Source organism: Hordeum vulgare, chromosome 3H, assembly GCF_904849725.1.
Source record: "Hordeum vulgare subsp. vulgare chromosome 3H, MorexV3_pseudomolecules_assembly, whole genome shotgun sequence".
NCBI classification, from domain to species: Eukaryota; Viridiplantae; Streptophyta; class Magnoliopsida; order Poales; family Poaceae; genus Hordeum; species Hordeum vulgare.
In genome coordinates this window covers 215047311-215066994 of record NC_058520.1, presented here as the reverse complement: position 1 = coordinate 215066994, position 19684 = coordinate 215047311, and positions in this window count along the sequence as shown.

The window sequence follows — 19684 nt, the reverse complement described above, 5'->3', positions numbered from 1 at the left end:
TCATTATATAACTTGGCTTGTATATTCCAGTGATGGGCTTCCTCCAAATTGCTCTAGGTCTTCGTGAGCAAGCAAGTTGGATGCACAGCCACTAGTTCTCCTTTTGAGCTTTCACATACTTATAGCTCTAAGTGCATCCATTGCATGGTAATCCCTACTCTTTCACATTGATATCTATTAATGGGAATCTCCATAGCCCTTTGATACGCCGAGTTGATGTGACCATCTCCTCCTTTTTGTCTCACAACCTCCACCACACTCTATTCCACCTATAGTGCTATATCCATGGCTCACGCTCATGTATTGCGTGACAGTTGAAAAAGGTTTGAGAAAGTAAGAGTGCAAAAACAATAACTTGGCCAATATAGGGGTTGTGCATGATTTAAATTAGTTGTGTGGGGAGGATGGAGCATAGCCAGACTATATGATTTTGTAGGGATAATTTTCTTTGGCCTTGTTATTTCGAAAGTTCATGATTACCTTGCTAGTTTCCTTGAAGTATTATTGTTTTCATGTCAATAGCAAACTATTGTTTTGAATCTTACGGATCTGAACATTCATGTCACATGAAACAAGATACAGAGGACAAATATGCTAGGTAGCATTCCACATCAAAAATTCAGTCTTTATCACTTCCCTACTCGAGGACGAGCAGGAGTTAAGCTTGGGGATGCTTGATACGTCTCCAACGTATCTATAATTTCTGATGGTTCCATGCTATTATCTTGTCAAACTTTGGATGTTTTGTATGCCTTTTATATCTTTTTTGGGACTAACTTATTAAATCAGTGCCAAGTGCCAGTTCCTGTTTTTTCCGTGTTTTTACCCTTTTCAGAGGAGAACATTGAACGGAGTCCAAACGGAATAAAACATCCGAAAAGATTTTTTCTGGAACAGAAGATACGCATGGAGCGTGAGAACCAAGGCACATGCCACCAGGAGAGGCCACAAGCCCCCTAGGCGCGGCCAGGGGGGCCGCGCCTAGCAGGCTTGTGGGGCCCCTATGGCTCGTCTGCCCTACATCTTCCGCCTATAAATCTCCGAAAAATCCAAAACCACGGGAGAGATCCACGAAAATACTTTTCCGCCGCCGCAAGATTCTCTCTCCGCAAGATCCCATCTGGGGCACGTTCTGGTGCCCTACCGGAGGGGGGATTCAGATACGGAGGGCTTCTTTATCAACACCATTGCCTCTCCGATGATGCGTGAGTAGTTCACCATAGACCTTTGGGTCCATAGCTAGTAGCTAGATGGCTTCTTCTCTCTCTTGTATCTTCAATACAAAGTTCTCCATGATCTTCATGGAGATCTATCCAATGTAATCTTCTTTTGCGGTGTGTTTGTCGAGATCCGATGAATTGTGGATTTATGATCAGATTATCTATGTATCTTATTTGAGTTTCTACTGATCTCTTTTATGCATGATTTCATATCCTTGTAATTCTCTTCAAGTTGTGGGTTTTGTTTGGCCAACTTGATCTATGATTCTTGCAATGGGAGAAGTGCTTGGTTTTGGGTTTATACCGTGTGGTGACCTCACCCAGCGACAGAAGGGGTAGCGAGGCACGCATCATGTTGTTGCAATCAAGGGTAAAAAGATGGGGTTTATATCTATTGCATGAATTTATCCCTCTACATCATGTCATCTTGCTTAAGGCGTTAGTCTGTTCGTCATGAACTCAATACACTAGATGCATGCTGGATAGCAGTCGATGTGTGGAGTAATGGTAGTAGATGCAGAAAGTATCGGTCTACTTGTCTCGGGCGTGATGCATGTATGTATGATCATTGACTTAGATATCGTCATGACTTTGAGCGGTTCTTTCAATTGCTCGACAGTAATTCGTTCACCCACCGTAATATTTGCTATCTTGAGAGAAGCCTCTAGTGAACACTATGGCCCCCAGGTTTACTTCACATCATATTTTTAGCCTTACACTTTTACTTTGTTGCACTTTCCTCCTTCACATCTCACCTTGCAATCAATCGTGAAGGGATTGACAACCCCTTTGTAGCATTGAGTGCAAGTTTATTGTTTTTGCGTAGCTACATCAGTGGTTCATCTTGATACTCCTACTGGATTGATACCTTGGTTCTCAAAACTGAGGGAAATACTTACTGCTACTGTGTTGCATCACCCTGTCCTCTTCAAGGGAAAAAACCAACGCAAGCTCAAGAGGTAGCAGTATTCAAGGAGTGATAACCTAAACCTTCATGTAGCACACTAAAGAGAAATTATGGGTTAATGATACTGATATGGTAATGTGAAAGGGTGTGAGTGCATCATTGTTGATTCGTAGGAGTGTCGGTATTAATAGGTGTTAACTTCTTGTTTGTCTAAAAATTAAAAAGGCATGGTGAGGATGTGTGAGCATTTCTATTCCTCATTGAAATCCTAGTATTCTTTCGAGTCGAAGTCGCGCGATGGTTAATTCCTCCTAACCCTCTCCCTCGGGGCCTGGGATTAGTACTTTGATTTGTGATAAAACTAATAAAACTTTGCAATAAGTATATGAGTTCTTTATGACTAATGTGACACCATGGACATACGCAATCTCACCTCCTTATATTTGCTAGCCTCTTCGGTACCATGCATTTCCCATTCGCACCACGAGGATTGATGCAACTATCGTCGGTGCATCCAAATCCCATGACATCATACTCTCTATTGCACATAAGCCACATTATATCTTCCTCAAAACAGACACCATACCTACCTATCATGGCATTTCCATAACCATTCTGGGATATATTGCCATGAAACTTCCACCTTCACTTCATAGGACTCATACTTCCATTGTCATATTGCTTTGCATGATCCTAAGAAAGCTAGCATGATATTTACATGGCTTGCCTGTTTTTTGATATATTTTTCTATGCTAGATCATTGCACATCCTGGTACACGGCCACAAACATTCGTATAGAGTCATATCTTCCTATCGGTTTTTCATATCGAGTTGTAAGTAAATAAAAGTGTGATGATCATCATTATTAGAGCATTGTCCGAGTTTGAAAATAAAAATGGGGGAGGCCAAATGAGCCCACAATAAAAAATGAGGGAGGCAAAAAAGAAAAGAAAAAAACACCATGAAAAAATGAAAGAAAAAGAGATAATGGAATTTGCTACTACCCTTTACAACACTTGTGCCTCAAAGTGGCAGCATGTTCTTCATATAGAGAGTCCCTTGTTTTGTCACTTCCATATGCTAGTGGAAATTTTTCATTATATAACTTGGTTTGCATATTCCAATGACGGGCATCCTCAAATGCCCGAGGTCTTCATGAGCAAGCAAGTTGGATGCACACCCACTTAAATTTAGTCGAGCTTTCATACACTTATAGCTCTAGAGCATCCATTGCATGGCAATCCCTACCCCTCGCATTGATATCTATTGATGGTGATCTCCATAGCCCACTGATACTCTGAGTTGATGTGAGACTTTCTTCTCCGCTTTTAACCCTTTGAAGCCTACCACCACATTCTATTCCACATATATGCTATGTCCATGGTTCACGCTAATGTATTGATGAAGAATAAAAAGTTGATGCATATTTAAAAACTACGATCCAATTTCCTAACTTGGGCACCGTGGTGCTTGACATTTGTATTAATGTGGTGAAGACAGGGCCATGCCTTGCTAATATAATAAGATGAATGGGGGTTAAAAATTCTTTGAGGAACGTATACTTTGAAAGATAGGTGATTTTGTTGCTTGTGCTTATAAGTATTACTATGTTAATGTTTGTTAATTCAGCGTTTCTCAATGAGAATGCATGCAAAATATTACATATTGGGTAGCATGTCACGTCAAAAAGTTTGCTTTTATCATTTACTTACTCGAGGACGAGCAGGAATTAAGCTTGGGGATACTTGATACGTCTCCAACGTATACTTGATACGTCTCCAACGTATCTATAATTTTTGATTATTCCATTCTATTATATTATCATTCTAGGATACTTTTTGAGTAATTATTTACCAATTTTTATTATTTTTGAGCATTAAGCTATTGACCCAGTGCCGAGTGCAAGTTCCTGTTTATGTGTGTTTTTTGTTTCGCAGAAAATCCATATCAAACGGACTCCAAACGCGCTAAAAATTTACGGAGATCTTTCTGGAATATATGTGAATTTTGGGAGTCGGAATCAATGCAGCAAGCTGCCCGAGGGAGGCACAAGCCAATAGGGCGCGACCTAGGAGGCGCACCCTGATAGCTTATGCCTACCCCTTAAGTTGGTTAGAGCTCTCCTTTGGCCGCAATGAAGATAATTCTCCAATGAAAATCCCCTCAAAATTTCAGCCAGGTTGGAGTTACGGATCTCAAGATATTTAAGAAATGGTGAAGGGCGAGAAACAAGGTCATGGAAACAGGTGAGAAACAGAGAGAGATCCAATCCTGGAGGGGCTACTATCCTCCAGGTGCCATGGAAGCCATGGACCACAGGAGAAACCCTCCTCCCACATAGGGAGAAGTAGGGGGACTCTCTCCTGGTGCCGCTAGAGAGCCACCGGGGTAACCATCATGACGGTGATCTACACCAACAACTTCGCCGTCGTCACCACCAACTCTCTCCTCCTCTATGCAGTTGTGTAAAACCTATCTTCCCCGCTATAATCTCTACTTGGACAAGGTGCTTAATGTTATATGTTATTATCCAATGATGTGTGACTATCCTATGTCGTTTGAGTAGATTTATTTTGTCCTACAGGTTAATAATGATATGATGTTATTGATATGAGTTGTGTGTTGATATAGTGTTGTCCTAAGGTGCCTTCCGTGAGGCGCCAACATGAAGGAATAATGCTGGAGGGTTTGCAATATGTTCATGATTCGCTTATAGTGAGTGGTAAGAGTGACACAGGCTTACACCTGAGTAAGGGAGTTGTATGTCTATGGGGGCAAAGAGGACTTGATGTTTAATGCTATGATTGGGTTTATCTAACTGTTGGGTAACGTAGTAATTTCAAAAAAAATCCTATGTCACACAAGGATCTATCTATGGAGAAACCAGCAACGAGCCAAGGGGAAGAGCATCTTCATACCTTTGAAGATCGCTAAGCGGAAGTGTTTCTAGAACGCGATTGATGGAGTCGTACTCGCAATGATTCAGATCGCGGTGTATTCCGATCTATGCATCGAACAATGGAGCCTCCGCGTTCAACGCACGTGCAGCTCGGTGGGGTCCCCAATGCATTGATCCAGCAAGGAGGGAGGAGAGGTTGAGGGAGAGCTCCGGCAGCACAACGACGTGGTGATGGTGGAGCTGCGTGTATTCCAACAGGGCTTCGCCAAGCACTACGGAGGACGATCAGGAGGAGGAGTAGGGCTGCGCCATGGAGAGAGGCAATTATGTCTCAAAACATCCCCAAACCCTACACTATATATAGGAGGAGAGGGAGGAGGGTGCCCACCCTTAGGGTTTCCCACCCTAAGGGGTGCGACAGCCCTAGATGGGCATGGGCGGCAGCCAAGGGTGGAGGAGGTGCCCTAGGGTGGGCCTTGGGCCCAAGGCTGCCCCTCCACGCCTAGGGTTTTGCCCCTCTCCACCCCTTGTGATCCTTGGGCTGAGATGGGAGGCGCACTAGCCCATCTAGGGGTTGGTTCCCTTCCTCTCTTGGCCCATGTAGCACTTTGGGGCTGGTCTTCACGGTGGACCCCCGGAGCCCTTCCGGTGGTCCCGGTACATTACCGATGACGCCCGAAACACTTCTAGGGGATCAAATCCTCACTTCCTATATATCAATATTTACCTTCGAACCATTCTAGAACTCCTTGTGACGTCCGGGATCTCATCCGGGACTTTGAACAACCTTCGGTAACCACATACACTATTCCCATATAACCCTAGCGTCATCGAACCTTAAGTGTGTAGACCCTATGGGTTCGGGAACCATCCAGACATGACTGAGACACCTCTCCGGTCAATAACCAACAGCAGGGTCTGGATATCCATGTTGGTTCCCACATGTTCCACGATGATTTCATCGGATGAACCACAATGTCGGGGGTTCGATCAATCCCGTATGCAATTCCCTTTGTCTACCAGTATGATACTTTCCCGATATTCGATCGCCAGTATCCCTATACCTTGTTCAATCTCGGTCTCTTTACTCGTTCCGTAACACATCATCCCGTGGCTAACTCCTTAGTCTCATTGAGATGAGTATGATGATGCTTTACCGAGTGTGCCCATAGATACCTCTCTGTCACACAGAGTGACAAATCCGAGTCTTGATTCGTACAACCCAACAAACACTTTCGGAGATACCTATAGTGCACCTTTATAATCACCCAGTTATGTTGTGACATATGATACACCCAAAGCACTCCTACGGTATCCGGGAGTTGCACAATCTCATGGTCTAAGGAAATGATACTTTACATTAGAAAAGCTTTAGCAGACGAACAACACGATCTAGTGCTATGCTTAGGATTGGGTCTTGTCCATCACATCATTCCCCAATGATGTGATCCCGTTATCAATGACATCCAATTTCCATGATCAGGAAACCATGATCATCTATTGATCAACGAGCTAGACAACTAGAGGCTCACTAGCGACACATTGTGATCTATATATTCACACATGTATTACGGTTTCCGGTTAATACAATTATAGCATGAATAATAGACAATTATCATGAACCAGGAAATATAATAGTAACCAATTTATTATTGCCTCTAGGGCATATTTGTGTTGGGGAACGTTGCATGGGAAACAAAATTTTCCTATCCACACGAAGACCTATCATAGTGATGATCATCTACGAGAGGGAGATCGGATCTACATACCCTTGTAGATCTCTAAGAGGGAAGCGTTAAGAAATGCGGTTGATGTACCGGAACGTCTTCGCGATCCAAATCGCCGCCGTCCCACGATCCGTCTCGATCTAGTACCGAACGGACGGCACCTCCGCGTTCAGCACACGTACAGCTTGATGAAGAACTCTGCCTTCTTGACCCAGCAAGAGAGACGAGGAAGTATATGAGTTTTCCGGCAGCGTGACACCGCGTCGGTGGTGGTGGTGGTCTATTCCTGCACGGCTTCACCTAAGCACCGCAGAAACCCGATCTAGAGGAAGAACTACGAACTAGAGGAGTGGGTTGCACGTGGCTGAAATTATTGTGTCTCAAAACCCTCAAACCACTAGTATATATAGGAGGAGGGAGGAGGTAGCCTTGCCCACCAATGGAAACCCCTTGGGGTCGGCCAAACCAAAGGAGGGAAGAGTCCTCCTCCAATCCTACTTGGGTTAGGACTCCTTCCCAAATTGTCCAGCTCTTTCGGATTTTCCACCTTTTTCCACATGGGCTTTCTTTGGTTGACTAGACAGCCCACTAAGAGCTATAGCGCCACCATAAAGTCCACGTGGCCCTCTTGGGGAGTGGTGGGCCCACCTGGTGGGCTCCCGGTACCCATTTGTCACTCTCGGTACACTGTCGTCAATGCCCGAAATCCTTCCGGAATCCAAATATCAACTTCCTATATATCAATCTTCGTTTCCGGACCATTCCAGAAACCGTCGTGATGTCTGGGATCTCATCCAGGACTCCGAACAAAACTTCGGTCACCAGCACCTATAACTCAACTATACCGAAACGTCACTGAACCTTAAGTGTGCAGACCCTGCGGGTTCGAGAACTATGCAGACATGACCTGAGACACTATCCAGCCAATATCTAATAGAGGGACTTGGATGTACATATTGGATCCTACATATTCTACAAAGATCTTATCGGTTGAACCTCTATGCCAAGGATTCATATAATCCTGCATACCATTCCCTTTATCTTTCGGTATGTTACTTTCCCGAGATTTGATCGTCGGTATCTCTATACCTATTTCAATGTCGTTACCGACAAGTCTCTTTACTCGTTCCGTAATACAAGATCCCATGATTAACTCTTTAGTCACATTGCTTGCAAGGATTATATGTGATGTTGTATTACCGAGTGGGCCCCAAGATACCTCTCCGTCACACGGAGTGACAAATCCCAGTCTTGATCCATGCTAACTCAACAGACACCTTCGGAGATGCCTGTAGAGTACCTTTATAGTCACCCAATAATGCTGTGACGTTTGATACATTCAAGGCATTCCTCCGGTGTCAGTGAGTTACATGAATACTTGACATGCAAAAAAAAAAACAACAAAATGACACGATCATATGCTACGTTCATAGTTTGGGTCTTGTCCATCATATCATTCGCCTAATGATGTGATCCCATCATCAAGTGACAAAACGTGTCTATGGCTAGGAAACCTTAACCATCCTTGACCAACAGGCTAGCCAACTAGAGACTCACGAGGGACACAGTTTTGTCTATATATCCACACATGCATTTATGTTTCCATTCAATACAGTTATAGCATGGATAATAAACGATTATCTTGAAACAGGAAATATAATAATAACTATTTTATTATTGCCTCTAGGGCATATTTCCAACAGTCTCCCACTTGCACTAGAGTCAATAATCTAGTCTCACATCTTCATGTGATTTACAATGTAATGAATCTAACACCCATACAGTTCTGGTGTTGTTCATGCTTCGCTCGTGGTAGAGGTTTAGTCAGCGGATCTGCAACATTCAGATCTGTGTGCACATTGCAAATATTTACGTCCTCTCCTTCGACATAGTCGTGGATGAGGTTGAAGCATCGTTTGATGTGTCTGGTCCTCATGTGAAACCTTGGTTAATTGGCTAGAGCAATGGCACGTGTGTTGTCACAGGACAAAGTTATTGGATTTAGTGCGCTTGGCAAAACTCCAAGATCTGTCATGAACTGCTTCATCCATACACCCTCCTTAGCCGCCTCCGAGGCTGCTATGTACTCCGCTTTGCATGTCGAATCAACTACGACGCTTTGCTTGGAACTGCACCAGCTTACCGCACCCCCATTAAGAACACATATGTATCTGGTTTGTGACTTAGAGTCATTCGGATCAGTGTCAAAGCTTGCATCGACGTAACCCTTTATGACGAGCTCTTCGTCACCCTCATAAACAAGAAACATTTCCTTAGTCCTTTTCAGGTACTTCAGAATATTCTTGACCGCCGCCCAGTGTTCCACTCTTGGATCACTTTGAAACCTGCCTGCCATACTTATGGCCAGGCTGACATCCGGTCTTGTGCACAACATTGCATACATGATAGACCCTATGGATGAAGCATAGGGGACGACACTCATCTTTTCTCTATCTTCTACAGTTACTGGACACCGAGTCTTACTCAACTTTATACCTTGTAACACAGGCAAGAACCCCTTCTTGGATTGTTCCATTTTGAACTTCTTCATAACTTTATCAAGGTATGTGCTTTGTGAAAGTCCTATTAGGCGCCTCAATCTATCTCTATAGATCTTAATGCCTAATATGTAAGCAGCTTCTCCTAGGTCTTTCACTGAAAAACTTTTGTTCAAGTAATCCTTTACGATCTCCAAGAACTCCACATTGTTTCCAATCAGCAATATGGCATCCACATATAATATTAGAAACGCTACAGAGCTCCCACTCACTTTCTTATAAATACAAGCTTCTCCAACAACTTGTATAAACCCAAACGCCTTGATCACCTCATCAAAGCTCTTATTCCAACTCTGAGATGCTTGCACCAGTCCATATATGGATCACTGGAGCTTGCATACTTTGTCAGCATTCTCTAGATCGACAAAACCTTCGGGTTGTATCATATACAACTCTTCCTTAAGAAATCCGTTAAGGAACGCCGTTTTGACATCCATCTGCCAGATTTCATAATCGAAAAATGCAGCTATTGCTAACATGATTCGGACAGACTTAACCATCGCTACGGGTGAGAATGTTTCATCATAGTCAACTCCTTGAACTTGTGAAAAACCCTTTGCCACAAGTCGAGCTTTATAAATAGTCACATTACCGTCTGCGTCCGTCTTCTTCTTAAAGATACATTTGTTCTGAATAGCCTTGTGACCTTCAGGTAATATTTCCAAAGTCCACACTTTGTTTTCATACATAGATCCTCTCTCGGATTTCATGGTCTCTAATCATTTGTTGGAATCTGGGCCCACCATTGCTTCTCCATAACTCGCAGGCTCATTGTTGTCTAACAACATGATAGACAAGACAGAATTCCTGTACCACTCGGGAGCAGTACGTGCTCTTGTCGACCTGCGAGGTCCGACAGTAACTTGATCTGAAGCTTCATGATCATCATCATTAGCTTCCTCTTCAACCGGTGTTGCCTTGACAGGAATTTCTTTCTGCCCTGCGCCAACATCTTGTTGAAGCAGAGGTTCTGTAACCTTATCAATTTCTATCTTCCTCCCACTCAATTCTTTCGAGAGAAACTCTTTCTCAAGAAATGCTCCGTTCTTAGCAACAAGCACTTTTCCCTCGGATCTAAGATAGAAGGTGTACCCAACTGTCTCTTTTGGGTAACCTATGAAGACACACTTTTCCGCTTTGGGTTCCAGCTTTTCAGGCTGAAGCTTTTTGACATAAGCATCGCATCCCCATACTTTAAGAAATGACAACTTTGGCTTCTTGATATACCATAGCTCATATGATGTCGTCTCAACGGATTTAGATGGGGCCCTATTTAACGTGAATGCAGTTGTCTCTAATGCATAGCCCCAGAACGATAATGACAAATCAGTAAGAGACATCATAGATCGCACCATATCTAACAAAGTACGATTACGACGTTCGGACACACCATTACATTGTGGTGTTCTAGGCGGTGTCAACCGTGAAACAATTCCACATTGTCTTAAGTGAGCACGAAACTCGTAGCTCAGATACTCTCCTCCTCGATCAGATCATAGGAACTTGATCTTCTTGCTATGATGATTTTCAACTTCACTCTGAAATTGCTTAATCTTTTAAAACGTTTCAGACTTGTGCTTCATCAAGGAGATATAGCCATACCTACTCAAATAGTCAGTGAAGGTAAGAAAATAACGATATCCGCCGTGCGCCTCTATGCTCATTGGTCCGCACACATCAATATGTATAATCTCCAATAAGTCACTTGCATGCTCCATTGTTCCAGAGAACGGAGTCTTAGTCATCTTGCCCATGAGGCATGGTTCGCACGTGTCAAGTGATTCAAAATCAAATGACTACAAAATTCCATCAGCATGGAGTTTCTTCATGCGCTTAACACCAATATGACCTAAGCGGAAGTGCCACAAGAAAGTGGCATTATCATTGTTAACTCTACATCTTTTGGTCTCAATGTTATGGATATGAGTGCCATCACAATCGAGATTCAATATGAACAAACCCCTCACATTGGGTGCATGACCATAAAAGATATTACTCATATAAATAGAACAACCATTATTCTCAGACTTAAATGAGTAACCGTCTCGCAATAAACAAGATCCAGATATAATGTTCATGCTCAACGCAGGCACTAAATAACAATTATTTAAGTTCATAACTAATCCCGATGGTAACTCAAGTGAGACCGTGCCGACGGCGATCGCATCAACCTTAGAACCATTTCCCACGTGCATCATCACTTCATCCTTCGCCAGCCTTCGTTTATTTCGTTGTTCCTATTTTGAGTTGCAAATGTGAGCAACAGAACTCGTATCAAATACCCAAGCACTACTACGAGAGTTGGTGAGGTACATCAATAACATGTATATCAAATATACCTTGTTTGGCGTTGGACGCCTTCTTATCGGCCAAATACTTGGTGCAGTTGCGCTTCCAGTGACTAGTCCCCTTGCAATAATAACACTCAATTTCTGGCTTAGGCCCAGCCTTGGGTTTCTTCGTCGGAGGGGCAACAGTTTTTCCACTCTTTTTGGAGTCACCCCTCTTGCTTTTGCCGTTCTTCTTGAAACTAGTGGTCTTATTGACCATCAACACTTGATGTTCTTTCTGGATTTCTAACTCAGCGACTTTCAACATCGCAAATAAATCGTCGGGTGATTTAACATCCCTTGCATGTTATAGTTCAACATGAAGCTCTTGTAGCTAGGTGGCAGTGAGTGAAGAATTCTGTCAGTGATAGCTTCTTGTGGGAGAGCGATCCCCACCTCAGCTAGACGGTTTGAGTACCCAGACATTTTGAGCACATGTTCACTGACAGACGATATCTCCTCCATTTTCCAAGCATAGAATTTATCAGAGCTCTCATACCTCTCAATCCGGGCATTCTTCTCAAAGATAAACTTCAACTCCGGGAACATCTCATATGCTCCATGATGTTCAAAACGTCATTGAAGTCCCGGTTCTAAGCCATACAGAACTGCACATTGAACTAGTGAGTAGTCATCCTTACGAGCTTGCCAAGTGTTCAAAACATCTTTGTCAGCCATAGCGGGTGCTTCATCTCCTAGCATTGCATCAAGAACATAATTCTTTTGCCCAGCTTGAAGGATAAGCCTCAGATTTCGAGCCCAGTCTACAAAGTTGCTACCATCATCGTTCAGCTTAGCTTTCTCTAGGAACGTATTGAAATTCAGGGTTGCTACTGCGCGAGCCATTGATCCACAACATAAAATTTTGCAAAGATTACTTAGACTATGTTCAAGACAATTGAGTTTAGCTAATCATATTACTAATAAACTCTCACTCAAATAGACATCCTTCTAGTTATTCGAGTGTCGCATGATCCAAATTCACTAACTCAAGTTCGATCATCACGTGAGTTGAGTATAGTTTCAGTGGTGAACATCTCCATGTTGATCATATCTGCTATATGATTCATGCTTGACCTTTTGGTCTCTTGTGTTCCGAGGCCATGTCTGTACACGCTAGGCTCGTCAAGTTTAACCCGAGTGTTCCGCGTGTGCAACTATTTTGCTCCCGCTGTATGTGAACGTTGAGTCTATCACACCCGATCATCATGTGGTGTCTCGAAACGATGAACTATCGCAATGGTGCATAGTCGGGGAGAACACAATTTTATCTTGAAATTTTAGTGACGGGTCACCTTATAATGCTACCGTCGTTGTAAGCAAACTAAGGTGCATAAAAGGATTAACATCACATGCAATTCATAAGTGACATGATATGGCCATGATTTTGTGCTTCTTGATATCCATCACCAAAGCACCGACATGATTTTCATCGTCACCAGCGCCACACCATGATCTCCATCATTGTGCCGCCATCAAGGTTGTCATGCCATCTATGCTATTACTACTAAAGATACTACCTAGCAATATGGTAACCGCATCTGCAAGCACAAACGTTATTTAAAAGACAACCCTATGGCTTCTGCCGGTTGGAGTAGCATCGACATGCAAGTCGATATTTAACTACTACAACATGATCATCTCATACATCCAATATATCACATCATGTCTTTGGCCATATCACATCACATGCATACCCTGCAAAAACAAGTTAGACATCCTCTATTTTGTTGTTGCATGTTTTACGTTGCTGCTATGGGTATCTAGTACGATCGCATCTTACTTATGCAAATCCACAACGGTGATATGCAAATTTCAATTTAACCTTCTGCAAGGACCACCTTGGTCAAATCCGATTCAACTAAAGTTGAAGAAACAGACACCCTCCAGTCATCTTTATGCAATAAGTTGCATGTTAGTCGATGAAACTGGTCTCTCGTAAGCGTACGAGTAAGGTTTGTCCGGGCCGCTTCAATCCAACAATACCGCCGAATCGATAAAAGACTAAGGAGGGAAACAAATCGAACATCATCTCCCACAAAAAAAATTGTGTTCTACTCAAGATTTCATCTATGCATGAACCTAGCTCTCATACCACTGTTGGGGAACGTTGCATGGGAAACAAAATTTTCCTACGCACAGAAAGACCTATCATGGTGATGATCATATACGAGAGGGAGATCGGATCTACATACCCTTGCAGATCTGTAAGCGGGAAGTGTTAATAAACGAGGTTGATGTAGTGGAACGTCTTCCCGATTCAAATCGTGTCCGTCCCACGATCCATCCCGATCTAGTACCGAACGGACGACACCTCCTCGTTCAGCACACGTACAGCTCAATAACGATCTCCGCCTTCTTGATCCAGCAAGAGAGACGGGGAAGCAGATGAGTTCTGTGGCAGCGTGACGGCGCGCCGGCAGTGGTGGTGATCTATTCCTACAGGTCTTCGCCTAAGCACCGCAGAAATCCGATCTAGAGGAAGAACTACGAACTAGAGCAGAGGGTTGCACGTGGCTGAAATTATTGTGTCTAAAAACCCTCAAACCTCTAGTATATATAGGAGGAGGGAGGAGGCAGCTTTGCCCACCAAGGGAAACCGTTGGGGTCGGCTGAACCAAAGGAGGGAGGAGTCCTCCTCCAATCCTAGTTGGATTAGGACTCCATCCCAAATTGTCCACCTCTTTTCGATTTTCCACCTTTTTCCACATGGGCTTTCTTTGGTTGACTAGACAGCCCACTAAGAGATATTGTTCCACCATCAATTCCACATGGCTCTCGTGGGGAGTGGTGGGCCCACCTGGTGGGCCCCCGGTACCGATTCGTCACTCCCGGTACAGTGCCGACAATGCCCGAAATCCTTCCGGAATCCAAATACTAACTTCCCATATATCAATCTTTGTTTTCAGACCATTCCGGAAACCTTCGTGATGTCCGGGATCTAATCCGAGTTTCCGAACAAAACTTCGGTCACCAACACTTATAACTCAACTATATTGAAACGTCACCGAACCTTAAGTGTGCAGACCCTGCGGGTTCGAGAACTATGCACACATGACTTGAGACACTCTCCGGTAAATATCCAATAGCGGGACCTGGATGTCCATATTGGATCCAACATATTCGACAAAGATCTCATCGGTTGAACCTCTATGCCAAGGATTCATATAATCCCGTATACCATTCCCTTTGTCCTTCGGTATGTTACTTGCCCGAGATTTGATCGTCGGTATCTCTATACCTATTTCAATCTCGTTATCGGCAAGTCTCTTTACTCGTTCCGTAATACAAGATACCGTGACTAACTCTTTAGTCACATTGCTTGCAAGGCTTATATGTGATGTTGTATTACCGAGTGGGCCTCGAGATACCTCTCCGTCACACGGATTGACAAATCCCAGCCTTATTCCATGCTACGACATGTTCAGAGATGCATGCAGAGTACCTTTATAGTCACCCAGTAACGTTGCTGTCACACCCCAGTAAATTTGTGAATGCTTGTGATGCTTGGAGTGACTATTGTTTGCATGTTTGCTTGAATGCATGTGATTGCTCCCCATTAATTCTTGCCATCCTCCTAATCACCTCCTCACTCCATGTTCTCCTGCCTAATGATCATACCATGTGTTTAGGACAAATATCTATTTTTACCAAATATTATTTTCACCAAAAATCTTTTCTTTGAATTAAACTTTCAAACCCCTGAGATGAGGTTTGTACTACAAGTCCTCAAATTAGGGAATTTCTTTTGCACCAATACTTTTATTTAAAACCTATTATCAAAATGACTTCCAAAAACCACCATATTATTATTTTAGAAGTTATTTTATTATTTTATTTAAAAGCCTTTCAATGAGGCCAGAAATGGTCTCCTATGAAGGAAAGTTATTTTTATTGCTTTCAAAATATTTAAGAAAATTTAGGGAAACTCAGTGGATTATTTATTCCATATTTATGACTTTCAACACATGGTAATGTTCAAAATATTGGGCAAACCCCTTCAAAACCATTCCTGCCTATTTCAAGCTTTTGGAATATTTCTGTAAGAAATATTCTCAATAAATTCCAGTAAAATTCTACCATGTCATCTATGATATTCTTGATGATCTTGCCAAGTTTCATTTCAATCCAAGTTGATTTGACTCCCCTAATCACTCTAAAACCCTATCTGTCCAGAATCAAATTTGAGCAACTCTACATTGTGAAGTGTCTCCAATTGTGCTCCAATTTGGTGGACATGTTCCAGTACTCCAATGAGGCATCCACACCAAGTGGTACATCAAGGAGAATAGAGGAACTTGTCCTAAGACCCTCAAAACCCTCTTTGTTGATTTCTGAATTTGACAAAATTTACATTCTAAAGTTTGTCCAATTATCCTCAAACTTTTTGTGCATGCCTTAATGCTCATATAATGCCCCCACACCAAATATTGGATTTGTGGGAATTTATTTGAATAGGGTTCTAAGTAGAAACCCATTTCTGCCCCTTTCTAGGGTTTTTCAAGTCTACATTGGAAAACTTGTCCAGCAAATCCCAAATTTGGTGTGCAAGCCTATTTTCATCTATTATTTGATCCTGTTAAGTTTCATAGCCATTGGAATCCATCTGGTAGCCTAACCATAGATCAAACACCTTGTGTGCACTCACTAATTTTGCTTCTTTTGCCCCTTCCACTTTTACCCTTGAGCTCAAATTTCTACCACAGCCTCACATAGTCATCTTTTACCTCCAGTAACTTTCCCATGGGCACTGGTCAATTATTGGGGAAGGACCCTTTGTAAGTTTCTCTCATTTTCACCCTTGGCAGCACTGTTTTACCCTTCTTCCCATTCTTCTGCTTAATCTATCACCCCCAACTCTTTCCAGAGCATCTAATATATGCCAAGGCTTCATTTAGAACCAAGATATGGCATACTCATGTGGAGAAAATGAGCAGCACCTCCTCAAGTTCTTTCCTGGCTGAAAAGTAGCTTTGTACAGCAAGTGCAAGCTACACTTCTTTTCCTGAGCTGAATTTTTGCACATGTGTAGTCCTTCCATAACAGATACTCCCGGACATGGTTTCACCTCCCCTCTCTACCTATGAAAACCATTTGCATCAGCCCCTAGTTTCCTGTTGAAATGTTCACAGCAGTCAAACCCCATTCAAACCTTCTTCACTTGGCTCCAAACTCCTCCAGTCACCTCTGGGAAGCATGCCTTGCACGGGAGACATCTTTTTCAGGTCGAATGGACACCCTGGACACGCGTGGCCATGGTGACCACGTTGTCAGCCTGCACTAATGCTGCTCTGCACCATTTCCTTGTTCCCTAGCTCGTGTCCCGCAGCTGCAGTATGCCCCAGTGTGTCTCAGAGGCTCCCCTTGACCGTTCAAACCGCTCCCCACCATCAGCTAGCCTCCAAGACCCCGCAGGCATGCGTGGCGACCATGCACCGAGAGCTCCAGAGAGCTCGTGAGCTCTCTCGGCTCCTCCTCCACCACTTAGAGCCTCCCGAACACCTCTAGCTCCTCCAGAAAACTCTCCCCTATCCCTTGGGCTCCCCCTGAGCTCCCCCTTGAGCCCCTTCTCCTCCCACGCTTCCTCCTCTCCTCCCATGGCCGCCATGGCCAGCTTCGGCCATGACCGCGCCTGGGCTCTCTAGCCCCCTCTCTTCACCCCTAGCTCATCCAGGAGGACCCCGAGGCCACCACGGAACCGCCCCACTCCTCCTTTCCCCCTCTCAGTCGTCGGGGCGCCCTCCCCACGACTGCCACCGTTGGCCTACGCCATGGCAGGGAACTCCCTCGCCCGGGGCTCCCCTCATGGAGCTGGCTCCTCCTGGGGTGCTGGAGGCTTTGCCTCAAGCCCGTGCTGGCCGGAGGGCCGCCGGAGAGTGGCTGGAGCCAACTTAGTCGGGCCCCTGCATCGGCCGGCCCTTCCTTCTTGCGTGCCCAGGTCGGGCGGGAGGAAAGGGAAGGACCCGACAAGCGGGCCCCGCTCATCAGCCGGCTGGCTAGGCCGCCAGGTGGGCCGCGCCACTTAAGTGGCTGCGCCTTGGTGAGGTGTCGTCTCCCTGCACGGAAAACGCATTTAGCGCTAGGGCGCCTCCTGGATGGCTCGGTTGGCCAAGCCAAGCCGGTGGGCCGGCCCAAAGGCCTAACTGACACGCAGTGCGCAGGATAGCCCCCACCAAAGCTGAGTCTTTTCCCTTTTTCATATTCAGTTTAAACTTCCAAAATCTCCCATAAATTCATACTAACTCATATTTCATTGATTCAAATTTCTACAGGTTCCTAAAATCAAGGTCTATCCACCTATGTGCCTTGCACTTTTTTCCAAGACATGTTTCTGTGGCGTTTTATTTAAAATCCAAATCTGGATATTATTAGCCCCATCTTTCAAAAATCCCTCAGGCCTCAAATCTACTCCAATTGGAGTGATTCAAACTCCCAGAGCCTTCTAAAATCCTTCTCCATTTTTAGAACCATGGTCAACATTTTTGTGTGACTTCCTTCTGTTGCAATAAATAAATAGCTCCTATTGCTATTTATTCCTCATTGTAAAATCTCTAGAATATTCATACAATCTCCAAATCCAGTGAAACCACTTCCTAAATATTTCTAAAATCATTCTCTGTTAAATGGGTGCCTCCACTCTTTTTTAACAGAATGATTTCTGTTGGCTTATTCAATGGCCACCTATTGGTCCTTTCACCTATTCAAAAATCCTTGATGATTCAAATCTCCTGTGAGAAGCTTCAGGTATTTTTCTTATGACCAGAGAGGTCCAAGAAAAATAAAAATTCTATTTATAGAACACTTTTATTTCTGCTTGATGTGTGGCTTACTATGGTTATTTCCGACGTTAGTTGACGGTAGACGGAGTATCCGGGGACGGAGCAGAAGACCTCGAAGACCCCGAAGACTTACGTGAGCAAGGAAAGCAGCCTTTGACCATGACTTGATCATAAACATTGTTGCATGCTAGTATAGATGGTATTTTCCTGTTGCATGTGATCACAGTGCCGGTTCATCAGTGATGTGATGGTACCGGAGGCTTCACCGAAGCACTTGCATAATAGTGATATTATTCCTATGGCTCCTCGGAGCATGAGCATGATGAGCTTGATCTTACTATCTATGAGGGTCACGCTACTATCATGCGGGTTACTAAAGTTAGATCATTGCATTGAGCTTGACCCTACCCCTTGAGGGTCATGCTAATACCATGTTGACAAGTAAAGATAGAGCATATTATCATGAGCATGATGATGAGTTAAATCAAGAGTTTATGAAAACCCCGTCGGATGCCACTAATGCCCGAGGGTGATGATGAGTTGGTGATCACTTTTGGTGAAGTGATGCACCGAGCATTTTGCGTGTGTGGTTTCGGAAATGGGATTAGATTTATGATGTGTCGACCGTCCCAACCTTACCAGTATGACCACGATACCCCTTTATGGGACGGGGCTTTGTTGATTACTCTGGTCGGTACTAGCAAAGAGCCACATTACTAGTGGCGGGAGTGATCGGTGTCACTCTCGTGATGGGGTCGTGCCAGGTAGGACGACTATGCCATTATTATGAGTTCCAGGCACACCGTTGGTCCCCGCGTGGTTGATACTGTCCAGAGTCGGTGCTCGTAAGACATACAACATGTGGGTGGGTACCAATCGAGTGGACCTCTTTGTCTAGTATCATCAGGGGAAAGATGATGATCGGGTACTTACCTCGGGTATATGTGATATACCGCGAGTCGTGGATGACACGGAAGTTTCCCGTTTCTCGTGGGTCCAGCGTACTACCTCTGCAGAGTGTCAAACTTTTCGAATAGCCGTGTCCACGGTCAAGGACAGTTGGGTGGTGCTGCTTAAACTACGTCCAGCGTTTTCGCATAAACCAAGTGTGAGTAAGTGTGTGTGTGTGGTGTTAAAAAGGTGTTGTTATGATAATCACAATAATATGACCAAGTTCGATGACTTGGCATATAGGGTAAACCCGGATGGTTTAGCCCTCATTAATACATTGAGATTATGACAAGTCCGATGACTTGGCATATAG